Genomic DNA, 13,737 nt, shown 5'->3' with positions numbered 1-13,737 from the left:
AGCAGAATCTGGAAAATATAATGTCTCAATATATGTCTCCCAAACTGCAAAATAGAACCTCTAACTTTGACTACATAAACTAGAAATCAAACGACATTAAAAGTCCAAATAAACTACACCATCATGACGGGCTCATAACCAGCGTTTTGGTGATATCTCATTTACAAAAAATGGAGTCTGGATGAGCAAGTTATGACCAAAAAACCACATGTAGGTCAAAATAGAGCTGGAAGGGAAAAATAAAAATATTGACCACCTCAAGATCCATGGTAAAATGCCTCAAAAAATGTGTCCAACAGCACCAAAATTACCTTGGGAAGCATGCCAACTTTGTATAAAAATTTGTCTTGATTTGTGCACCAAAAAATCTTGATTTGCATGCCAAAATATCAATTTGTGTACCAAAAATCTTGATTTGTGTGCCAAAAAAATGGTTTTTGTGCAAAAAATCTCTATATGCATACCAAAAATCTTGATTTGTGTGCCAAAAATCAAAAAATCGGCAATTTGGGAAACATGCCAAATATGGGAACAATAATTTTTTTTGGCTTAGATTCCAAAGGTGTCCAAATAAGATAAATTTTATATGAAAATAGGGGATTTTGGGTGCTCTGAGCTCATCGGTTAGGTCTGTTTGGGCTCAAAGTGCACTAAAAAAAGGTGACAACCCATATCTAATACAAAATAAATTTGAAAAATGAAATCCTCTGAAAGAAAAAATATAGATCTCAAAGCCAAGCAAAACTTCTCATAAATAGAACAAGGGCATGAAGATTTGGAGCTTTGATACCATTTTGAAGTTGATGAAAGATCAACTCCACAACTCCTAAGAATCACTTGCATGCAAATACCTATCATAGAAAGAGAGAAGCAAAAGCTATGGAGGTTGAAATTCCCAAATCCACAAATGAGACATTCTTGATGAGCAAAAAGAGAAATTGCTATAATCAAAAGTGAAAGAATAAATTACAAAGAGATCAACTTGTATAAAAAGAGATCAAAACCCTAATAGTTAACTAACCTAAGTTGCATGATAATAATTAATAACAGAATTGATTATTATATGCTCAAAATTTAACTTAAGTAAACTAGAGATAATAAGTGACCTAATAATTAAATCAATATGATTTAATTAACAAGAAAATACTTTATTGCTATAACAAAAATTTGATTAAGGACTATATAAAGGCTTCTCTATTGTATCTTCACATGCTACACACTCTTTGATCCTCTCTCTCAGCTAATGCATTTGCATATATCTTGCCATTTTAGGACAAAATGGCCCATCATGATCGATGCTTAGATGAAAATCACACATTTCTACTTGATGATTTGATGAGGAGGGATGTTCATTTGCCAACCTTTGAGAAGGAGGACCAAAATCTTTGGTTGTCTATTCTATGGATAAGGAATGTATTTTCTCCTCAAAATACCTTGATACAAAGGTGCTATATTTTGTGGCAATTATTTATTTATTCATAACAAATTCTTAGCAAGCTTTTGAAACATAAGACCTATACTAGCAATGGAGGGTTTTAACCTTTACCTTTTTTAGATCTCTACTCCACTTCTGATAACTAAAAAAATCATCTTCTAGTTTGACAACCAAAGTCTATTTAATTGCTAAGTTTGCAACTCTACCCCTTTCATATTTGAGAATTGACATAAGAGGGTTTAACACTGATGAAGAAAGTCATTTGAATTTCTTCATTAGGCCTCTTATTGAGAGAATTTTGACTCACAATTTTATTGAAGTAGGTAAAAAATTCTCACATTGGTTCATGAATTTCTTTCTTCATTTGTATCTACTATGCAAGAAGTAAATGTTCATCTTTGATAGTTTTAAACCTATGCTCAAAATAATGAATAAGAATTTCCTATGAAGTGATCAGTCCTTCTTGCAATTGTTCAAACCATTCAATAACAACATCAGTTAAGGTATCAACAAAGAGGTGAATTGAAACATCTTCATGCTAGATTCTAAGAACTTCACGTGTTATAAAGAATGCACTGATCTAACCATTAGTTGAAACCTTTCAATCTCCTACAAATTTAGGAAGATTTTTTCTAGAACCAACTGGCATATCATGCAACTAGTTCCCCAAAGCCAATAGACCAATAGAAACTCCCTATGGAATGGGTGGTTGTGGTCTTGGTTGTGCCATTATTGGTAGAATGATATTCCAAGGGTTGTAAATTAATGTTTAATAGAATAAGAGGTCCCAAAAATATTAGGTCTTGAAAAGCTATAGGAGAAACAATCACCTTTCATGACAAAGGTGGACTATTGACTGACTTAGATTTCCTTTTCCTCTTAGAAGCTTGAGGCACATAAATCATATTTATGAAGAACTTCAAAAAAATCATCAAGAAGATCTTTATGTTTGTCTTCCTGGGTGTACCTTTTATCAGCTAGTTTACCAATTATGATTTATTTGTTCTTGGATGTGACCAAGATTCTTTATGTTCCTACTTGGGATATCAACAATTATTTTGAAAACCACAATGTTTTGATCAAAAGTAGCTCATTGTGAGATTTCACCAAATTCTTCATCTTCTTCCAAAAATTGATTCACATGATGATATTGCTAAATGCTACATCTACACCTCCAAGATAGAGTGTTAAAATCTAAAATAATATCTTCTTGGGTATCCTAAAAATGAAGATTTGGCTAGAGAACTAGAAACAAGTTCACATGCAATAAGACTTGTTGGAAATATAAGAGGAGTAATTGAGAGGGGAGGGGTGAATTAGTTACCACAAAAATAATTCCAAATCCCTTAGATGTCAATACAATCTTCCTAATCACTCAAAACTCGGTTAGAACTAGATATTCATTGTAACTCAATTAGCAAAGCAATCTTAAGATAATGATGTGTATTAACCTTTAGTAACTTAGTTGCATAAAGATAAAGTAGTAAGAAAAAAACATGAACACAAGAGACATCGAGATTTAACATGGAATCCCAATTTGGGAAAACCACCAATGCAACTAGTTACACCTTTTTACTCTTATGAAGTGAGCCCTGTTAGGAGCCAACCCTATTACAGGTTACAAAACACACTATTACGTGTGATCCTGTTAAAGGATTTGAATCACCTTGTTAGGAGTGACCTTGTTAAAGGTCTTGAGACACTTAAATCTATAAATGCCACCTTGTTAGATGATTTACAAAATGATTATTAAGTCAGTTAGGAATAAGGTGTCTCAACCTTGGATAATTCCTATTCTTATTATTTGCTTTTTAAATGTATTTTTTGCAAATAATATAATTAAGTATGAGTATACATGTCTATTTGGTATGTTGATGTGTCACTCCACTTGCATGTGTTGGCATCTTGAATTGTGTGTAAGGAGATTATGACACATAAGAGCTATTTTTGGAAGATATTTGTGTGTATGGCATCTTGAATTGTGTTGGCATGTTGAGACTAGTAAGAAGATTAAGTGTGTGAGAACTAACAATGGTGGTGAGTTTTTCTCAATAGAGTTTGAATAGTTATGTAAAGAATGAGGTATTGAGAGGCATAAGACAAATGGAGTTGCATAAAGAATGAATAGGACACTGATGGAGAAGGCTAGGAATATGCTTAGTGGAGCTGGTCTTGAACAAAGGTTTTGGGCTAAAGCTATGGCCATTGCTTGCTATCTAGTTAACAAATCTCCTACATCAACCCTTATTGGTAAGACACCCATGGAGGTGTGGTCTGGTAAGAAGCCTTCAATTAGACATCTTTGCATTTTTGGTTGTGAAGATTATGCATATGTTCCAAAGGAGAAAAGATCTAAGTTGGAAAACAAAGCTGTCAAATGTATTTTCATCAGATAAAATGGTGGTGTGAAGGGATACAAGCTTTGGGACCCTATGACTAGTAAGGTGTTGTACAGTAGAAATGTTATTTTTAGAGAGCTAACATCTTCTCCTGTTGTTCTACAACTAGATGAAAAAGAAAAGAAAGAAGATATTGTTTAGTTGCCTCCTACCCTTGAGAAGACTAAATAGAAAGACCATGTTGGGTCTAATGATGAGGAGAGCTCTAGTAGCTCTGATAGTTCAGAAGAAGAGGAAGAACAACCTCAACTTTAGCCTTTGAGGAGATCCACAAGAGTAAGAAAGCAGCTAGAAAGGTTTGGTTATTCTATGTTAGATTCTAGTTGTGCCTTTGCTTTGATTATTAATACTGATGAGCCTAGATCTGTGAAAGAGGCTTTGGATATGGAATATGAAGTTTCCTGGATTGAGGCCATGGATGATGAGATGGGTTCATTGGATAAAAATAAAACTTGGGACCTTGTACCTTTGCCTAAAGAATGGAAACCTATTGGTAGCAAATGGGTGTTCAAGAAGAAATTATGTGTAGATGGCAGTGTTGAAAGGTACAAAGCTAGATTGGTTATGAAGGGGTACTTAGAGGTAGAGGGAATAGATTATGGTGAAATATTCTCTCCTATTGCAAAGTTGACATCCATTAGATTTTTGTTATCTCTTTCTGCATCATATGATTTAGAGATAGAACATATGGATGTGAAGACAACTTTCCTTCATGGTGATTTGGAGGAAGAGACTTATATGTCATAACCTGAGCACTACATTGTTAAAGGTAAAGAATCCTTGGTTTGTAGATTAAAGAAGTCTCTGTATGGTTTGAAACAATCTCCTAGGATGTGGTACCTTAAGTTTGATGCCTTTGCATTGTCAATTGGATTTGTAAGATCGAAATCAAATCATTATGTTTATTTTAGAGTTGAAAATGATCACCTTCTTATTGTTACATTATATATTGATGCTATGTTGCTATTTGGGAAGGGTAAGGGTATGATTTCTGATTTTAAATTTTAGTTGTCAGCACAATTTGAGATGAAAGATCTTGGGGCAGCAAGGTACATCTTGGGTATTGGAATTAGTAGAGATAGGTCTAACATAAAACTTTGGTTGAGTTAGAGTAAGTATGTGAAGTCTGTGTTGGAAAGGTTCAACATGGTAGATTGTAGGCCATTGTGTGTTCCTATTTCTATGGGAACAAAGTTATCTATAGATAATTGTCCAAAATATCCTAGTGAGGTGGAGAACATGAGTAGAGTACCTTATGTTGGTGCAGTTGGTAGTCTTACGTATGCTATGTTCTATACTAGACTAGACATTGCCCAAGTAGTGCGAGTTTTGAGTCAGTTTATGGCTAATTCTAGACGGGTACATTGGGATGCAATTAAGTGAGTATTCAAATATTTTAAGGGTAAATTAGATTACTTCATTTGTTATCATGGTAACTCTTCTAGAGCTCCGCATTTAGTTTGTATTCGTGGGTTTGTGGATTTAGATTGGGTAGGTGATGTTGATAGTAGGAGGTCCACCAGTGCTTATGTCTTTGCATGTTTGGTGGTACCATTAGTTGGATGAGTAAGTGACAACTTGTGGTTGCTTTGTCCACTACAAAAGCTGAGTACATGGCTAGTACTCATGCTTGTAAGGAAGCCATTTGGATTAGGAGATTGTGTTCTGATATTGATGTTGATGCAAGACAAATTACTATTTGTTACAACAGTCAGAGTGCTATTTGCCTTGCAAAGAATGCAACTTTCCATGCTAGAACAAAGCACATTGATGTGGAATTTCACTTTGTGAGAGATATGGTGGAGGATGGAAAGGTAAGTTTGGAGAAGGTAGATACTATAAATAATGTTGTAGATGTATTGACAAAACCAGTGGGCACAAAGAAGTTTAGATGGTGTTCAAAGTTTATGGGCCTCTCGGCCTATAGTAGTTAGTTCTTGTTATGTTCCTATTGCTCTTACAGGGTGTTAGACAAGTGGGAGAATGTTAGGAATAAGGTGTCTCAACCTTGGATAATTCCTATTCTTATTATTTGTTTTTTAAATGTATTTTTTTTCAAATAATGTAATTAAGTGTGAGTGTACATGTCTAGTTGGTATGTTGATGTGTCACTCCACTTGCATGTGTCAGCATCATGAATTGTATGTAAGGAGATCATGACTGAAATAGTTATGACATATTCCTATGACACATAAGAGCTATCTTTGGAAGATATGATGATGGGTGAATATGGTAAGACATGTGGCAATTGATCATTGAGTACTGTACACTCGAGTCTCCATCTAGCACATGGGGTTTGGGGCATCACCCCAAAATTTTTTGGGTTCCTTTTTTTTTTTTTCAGAGAATGGTAAAACCCTAATACATTTGTTCTTTGGAATTTACCCTAAAAATGGAAAGTGCATTATATAAAGCATGTTTAGGGTTCTAGATAGGAGAGTGAAAAAGTGTATTTGTTGGTTGCTACTAGATAAGTCTTATGTGTCCTGAAAGAGCTTGCACTACAAGTGTGTTGTAACCTTTGAGTTGAAGATAATACACTGTGTAAGTTTTGGAGGGGTGGGGTTGTTTTACTGAAAGTTTTTTCCCCATCGACATATCTTTGTGTTTATGTGTTATTATTTGTCTATCTATTTTTTGTATTCATGGTTGACTGTAATATTATTGTTTACATAATATTGAATCTGTAATTGTAAGGATTTTAAAAGAATTTGCACAATACTTTCCTTAAGAGATTAGTGTAGGAAGCTATTTTCGCACGTGAGTTTCCTTACAAAGTCAACTCTATTAAGAGATTTTTTCATAGTTACAATTGTTAGAGAGTAACAATGATTGACTTGATTGATGAAGCAACTAAATTGCAGATTCAAATCACTATTCTGGCTTATCCTCTAGATCATCCCTGATCACAATATTCTTTATAGTTGCTTGGATACTCTACTCTAAATCAAATATCCTTCTTTATTTGCATCTTATCTTCTTCTCCACTTTCTCATATTTCAATCCACATCTTGATCTTTCATATATATGAAATCCAATGTCAAGTTGACTTGAATACCCTTTCAAATAAACAAATAAAATCCATCGAGTTGGCTTGCATAAACCAACAAATGGATAAAACTAATCAGCTGCAGGTCAGCTAAAACTAGGTCACTCAATTACCACTAAGTTCCTTGGTAACTGACTTGACTTGGTTTACACTAAACTCCTTTGGTAACTGACTTGACTTGGTTTACACATGAATCCTAAACTTGCTTGACTGATACTAGAGTCTTCTAAACTTGGTTCCTAATGGAAGTGCTTGATTAGAGTATAACATTTATGTAACATCAATGGCAATATACAATTGAATAATTTTTTATCAACAATCTCTCTCTTTGGAATTGATGGAAACACAACATGTCATTAAGAAAAGAAAATTTAGAGCAATTATTTATAAGATTTTATAATTTCCTTAGTTTTATTCTAATTCTCCATCCATCTGTGAGAACTCCCTTTGAGATTCTCCCTCTGCCATCTTATCTTCAACCTCCATTAGATCAAGTTCTTCCTCTTGTAGATTACTTCCTCTTATTCTTCTCTAATTACATCAATCTCTCCTTAATAAGTATATGGCATGATTCTCTCCCTTGTTGACATAAAATTCCAAAGACTTGACACAATGATTTTTACAATGTCACTGATGTTTTGATTCATATGCAATGAGCTCTGGCTTCTCTGCATCAACTTGATATATCTTTAAAGTAGTTTGGTTGATGCATCGGTAATATGTACTCTAGTGAGCGTCATAAGGGGAATGAACCCAAACTCTCCTTTTAGATACAAAAATGCATCATTAGGCAATGGTTTGGTAAATATGTTAGCAACCTATTCTTTTGTGTTCACATATTCCAATCTAACCTCTTTATCTTGAACTAATTCTCTCAGAAAATGATACTTGATTGCAATGTGTTTTGTCTTGGTGTGCATCACTAGATTTTTAGATATATTGATTACACTTGTGTTATCACAATAGATAACTAGTGGATCCTTGATTTCTTCCTTTGTTCTTGATAATAGTTGCTTGAACCACATTATGTTGGAGCAATTAACTATTGCAACAACATATTTTTCTTCTGCTATAGATTGAGAGATGCAATTCTGCTTTTTTCTTGTCTAAGATACTAACCTCTTTCCAAGAAGAAAAATGCTCCTCCACTAGTGCTCTTCTTATCATCAATGCTTCCAACCCAATCAACATCAATAAAGGATTTCAACTAGAAGTTTCCTCCTTTCTTGTACCATAAACCATAGTGTTGAGCGCCTCCTGTCTGATCTCCAATTATCAGCCAACCAAGTTCAAGGTTCCTACGTAAACCAAGTCAATTTGGTTACCAAAGGAGTTCAATGTAAACTAATTTAGGTTGGTTACCAAGGAACTTAGTGGTTACCGAGTGACCTAGTTTTAGTCGACCTGTAGTAGATTAGTTTTATCCATTTTTTGGTTTATGCAAGTTGACTCAGTGGATGTTTATTTTTATTTGAAAGGGTATTCAAGTTGACTTGACATTGGATTTCACATTGAAATATGAGAAAGTGGAGAAGAATATAAGATGCAAATTAAGAAGGATATATGATTTAGAGAAGAGTATCCAAAGAGCTGCAAAGAATATTCTGATCAGGGAGGATCCAGAGGATTAGCCAGAATAGTGATCTAAATTTACAATTCAGTTGCTTTGTCAACAAGGTCAATCATTTTTACTCTCAAACAATTGTAGCAGCGAAGAATTTTCTTAATAGAGTTGACTTAATAGTCATTTTGTAAATCCTCTAACAAGGTGGCATTTCTAGATTAAAGTGTCTTAAGATGTCTAACAAGGCCACTCCTAATAGGGTGATTCAAATCCTTTAATAGAGTCACACCTTACAGTGTGTTTTGTAACCTTTAACATGGTTGGTTCCTAACAGGGCTCACTTTGGAAGAGTGAAAAGTTGTAACTAGTTGCATTGGTGATTTTCCCAAATTAGGTTTCCACATTAAATCTTGGTGTCTCATGTGTTCATGTTATTTTCTTACTACTTTATATTTTTGTAACTAAGTTACTAAAGGTTAATACACATTATTATCTTAAGATTGCTTTGCTAACCAAGTTACTTTGAATATCTAGTTCTAACCGAGCTGTGAGTGATAAGGAAGTTTGTATTGACATCTAAGGGATTTGGAATTATTTTTGTAGTAACTGATCCACCCCTCCCCTCTTAGTTACTCATATTATATTTCTAACAACACCATCTAGCTTCAACATAAAAAAAATTATTATTTTTTCTTGGTCGAGTCCCAGTAGAGTCACCAAAAACTCTTTTGGCAAACCAATTTTCTCACCTCAAATATTGTATGGTTTGGCCCAATAGAATGTATGTGGAAAATTATTTTCCCAACAATTAGATAGGTCCTTGATATACATCCTTCCTTTCCGTTTAAAGGGGCAACTCTTCGTCTAATATAATTTAATTTTTTGGGTTTTAAAAGATAACAAATACAAAGACTCGTAACAATCATTCTTGATAATGAATATGTTAACTATTAATAGGAATGTAAACAAAGAACCATTCAAACTCCATTATCGACACCAATGAGCTATGCACATGAATCTCTAGTGAAGAAAATCCAATTTTTATGTCATTAGCATACTTCCATGATAGCAAAGAAAGAAATTTAATCACATAAACCATGTTCTAATGATAGTTTTCCTTTATGAAACAAAGAACAACGAAGTATATTATACTATCATACAATGCATATAACAAATGAGGTCTAAAAAACAATTATAATTGAAAGTACCTTCAAAATCAAATTGTATTCAATAAAAAAAAAGCTATACTAGTTCGATGATATGGGTGCTCTCCAAAATTCATAAAAGTATCAAAAAGTCTCTTTACATGAAGCTTTTAAGGCATTTATAGATCACCTTTTCATTACTAACTCCAAGTTAGAAACTGATAAAAGTTAGAGTTGGAAAGTTACAAAGGTTTTTTTTATAGCTAACTCTAACATATACAAAATGGATCATTACATTCTAACTTTTCCAAAATTAAGTCAGCTTTCTAACGTCAAACCAAAATTTGACAAAAGTTAACACCTCGCAAAATTATAAACTATGAATAAAAAACCAAAACACCAACTTTGGTTAACTTGCGCAAAACACAAGCCAAATTTTTAGGAGCTCGCACTGCGATCTACCACGGCTACCTTTTGAGCTGTAGGTGATGGTTGTGTCTAAGGGAATTTTCTTTGTATGCTCTAAATAACTTGATCACATGTGCCAAGGAATTATTTTTAATGATAATTATATTTTGCATTTTTAGCTTGCATATGTCATGGCCTTTCCCAGCTTCATCTAACTCTTTGGTGTAGCCAGTAAGTATTGAATGAAAGAATCAAATGCCTTTGAAATAGTACTCAATCTTAACCTTAACATCTACATCAAAACTTTATTTTTCATCAAATTTTAAGCTGATTTTTAGTTCTATGCTTCCTAATATGGTAGATATATCTAGATCTTGAGTACATATTGATAGGAATGTTTTCCATAATTGTTGGTACATTTCCTAAGGCTTTTATTTTAGCTTCCTACCACTACAACATTTGGGGTCAAATTGTGATGACGGTGTAATTTGTGGCAATTTTCATATATATATATTTTTTGCAATTATCCCCAACTTCATTGAAATACCGACATTGATGTTGTAATTGTGATACCCGCATGAGTATATAAAAAAGAAAAACATGACATAAACCATTCCCCATTTGTTTTTTTGTGACAGCTATGTGCAAAAGAGGGTGGGAAGCTTCAAATGAGGGTGGAGATCTCTAAAAGTTTTCATGCCCTTGTGATCAGTTCATTTCATTGTCATGCCCTTGTGATCTCTATATTTTGTTGTCGTGCCCTTGCTCTGCGATTTCATTGCCGTGTTGTGCCCTTGTGATCTTCATGCCCTTGCTTTGCAATTTTCTTCAAGGGGCTATGTAAATGTTCTTTTCTTTTCCTTCTAAACATGTATATCTTTATATATACATAGAGATATCTTTTAAGGTGCTTATTACATCTTAGCACAATTGAAAAATTGATCCAACTGCATACATATTCCAAAATCCAAAAAATAAAATAACAAAACTCCATATGCTAGCCCAAAAACGGTAGCCCAGGATATAAAGGCTCCATATACTGGCTCAATAATGGTATCCAAGGATGTAACCATGCATGTATTGGCACACTTTCCTTGCAAGGATTGCAAGTATCTACTACTAATGTTAATTTGGGCATCACTATATGATCCAAAATGTTATAAAGTACCGAAGCCAGTAGTAACTTATCCCATGTCTCTAGAAAATATAGCATAGATTCAGGGTCCCTTGCCTCCCATGAATTTGTAGCAGCTATTCTTACTACTGGAAGAATAACTTCAGTGAAGAGTTGAGTGTAAGGAGTTGAAGGAGCAAGTTCTGCTTCTATATAAATGCCATAATCATGAGGCTCATTTCCTTATAGAAGCCTTTGCTATCATGAAATTACCTCTAAACCATGCAAAGGATGTTGAAGTGGTTCCCAACCTTGAAAAACTCTTATAAGAAATGGATACTTGAGATCATTGTAGGAAGACTATGCCAATACTTGAAAACTTCTTATAAGAAAATGCAGATGCAATATATGATAAATTGCACAAATTGTAGTCCTCCCGATATTTGGATTGTAAATTCTCAAAGACACTTGTAAGTGATTCAATGTCATAGTACCTACCCCAACACTTTCCTAGATTCTATCTAGTGGCTCCCATAATATCCTCTATGTAGTTGTTGTTTCTATTGTGCTATCTCTTTCTAAAGCTGCTCCTTCTCCTTCTGGTATATTGCCACAGACTCTCTGTTGTGCCTTAAATTTTGACTATCAAACTTCTTAATATTTGCCTCTACCATATCTAAGATCAACTTCACATTGTGTTGTAACTTTGGTATAGTTGTTTAATCATCGATAGCTTTCATTCAAGATTCAAGTTTTCAAGATTGGCCAACACCCTCACTTGCAAACCTCTCATGTCAAGCACTTTTTATATTGTTTCAACACCATGTTCTTGCTTCTAAGCTAACCATTCTTTGGGTGCATTTTCTTGTAAAACATTAATTTTGTTGAACAATATATATTTATATACATATATATGTATATGTATATATGTATATATATGTACACACACACATATATGTGTGTCTATATATGTAGTATGTATCTATGTATATATATATATAGAGATCTTGTGGATTGTGGATTATGAATTATAAATAAAACAAAAAAAAATGACATTAATCATTCCCCATTTATTTTGATTGATTATGGAGAATTGCGCACGAAAGAGGGTGGGGAGCTTTGAATGTTGGTCGAGATTAGTGGAGATCTAGGATTTCATTTCCATTCCCTTGTGATTGTTGCATTTAGTTGTTGTGTCATGCCCTTGCTCTGGGATTTCATTGCCTTGTCATGCCCTTGTGATCTTTGTGCCCTTGCTCTGAAATTTTCTTCAAGGGGAGAAGAGGTACCTATGTAATTTTTTTCCCCTTCTAAACATGTATCTCTTTACATTTCCCTCAATACGTGAATAGATAAGCTTCTCTTTATGTATATGTAGGTGTATATATACATACATCCACACACATATGTGTGTCTATGTATGTATGTATAGAGAGATATCTTTTTTAAGGTGCTTATTTTGCTTCCACTGTGTTAACTCTACAAGCTTGGTTGACTAGTAGGTGTGCCTTTGGGCCATAGTTCTCTCATCTCCTTGTGTCAATGTATGTGTATGCTCAAATTAATTGAAAGTGAACATTAAATAACATATTAAATACAAATAAAAAGGAGTTAGTTAAAAGAAACAATTAAAAGTAAAATAAAAACCTTAATCAAAATTCTAGCCACTGGAATTAAACTTACATGATATTTGATTAGGGAGGTTGTTGTCTTAACCCTGTATCTCATAAGAAGATGAATGGACAATGGAATGAGTAATCAATAGATTATGGAAACAAAATAGGTTATGAATGATCTTAGTATAGATTAACATGGTTGACTTCATTGCATAGTTTGTACATGAGTTTATTAATAACACTAAGTGAAATTTTAAAAAAATAACTATTCATAGGGAACATATAAGGATAAAATTAAATAATAGAATTTTATTTATTATTTCTTTCATCTTCTAGCCATGATTTGGTTTATTGCCTATGATGTGCTTGTGACCAAATTATCTCTAAAACTAGTCCTTTTTCTCTCTTAAAATTACCATGTAAATGTTTTAGATTTTAGAAGCTCATGACAATCAAAATTTAGTTGTTAAATTTAGATGAAACTTGTGTTTTTTTAGGTTATATATTGTTCAACATTTCTATACAATTTTGAAGAATATAAACTACAATGAATTGTCTAATGCAACAATTTTTTGAAGATCATTATTATTCCCATTTTTTGTGAAAGCCACAGGCTTAATATTTTGTTAGCTTGTTCAAATGTTTGCACATGTCAAATGAAACAAGGAAAGACTATTGAGATTAAATAATAATCCATGCTTTGAAAATGATGGTTGAGTTTGCACTTTTCTTGCACAAGTTTATATAGTTGTATAATTAAGTAAAACTTAAAATTGTGTACCTTGCCAACCCTGGTTTGGAATAACCTTCACAACTAAAATGATCCCCAGTAAACTATCTTATAATAATTTAAGATTGTGTAAGAATGTTTGGAGAAAATTTTTTACAACTTCATTTCTTTCTAATGTTGGAATCCAATTTTTGATCAATTATGTCCATATACCTAAAGAATAATGCATCAAGCTCTATCATAGTTGAATTGTGTGTTTCTACTATGGGCCTATTCA

Source organism: Cupressus sempervirens, chromosome 9 (assembly GCF_028749045.1).
Source record: "Cupressus sempervirens isolate cs-2001-9-10 chromosome 9, ASM2874904v1, whole genome shotgun sequence".
NCBI classification, from domain to species: domain Eukaryota; kingdom Viridiplantae; phylum Streptophyta; class Pinopsida; order Cupressales; family Cupressaceae; genus Cupressus; species Cupressus sempervirens.
This window is presented reverse-complemented; position numbering follows the sequence as displayed.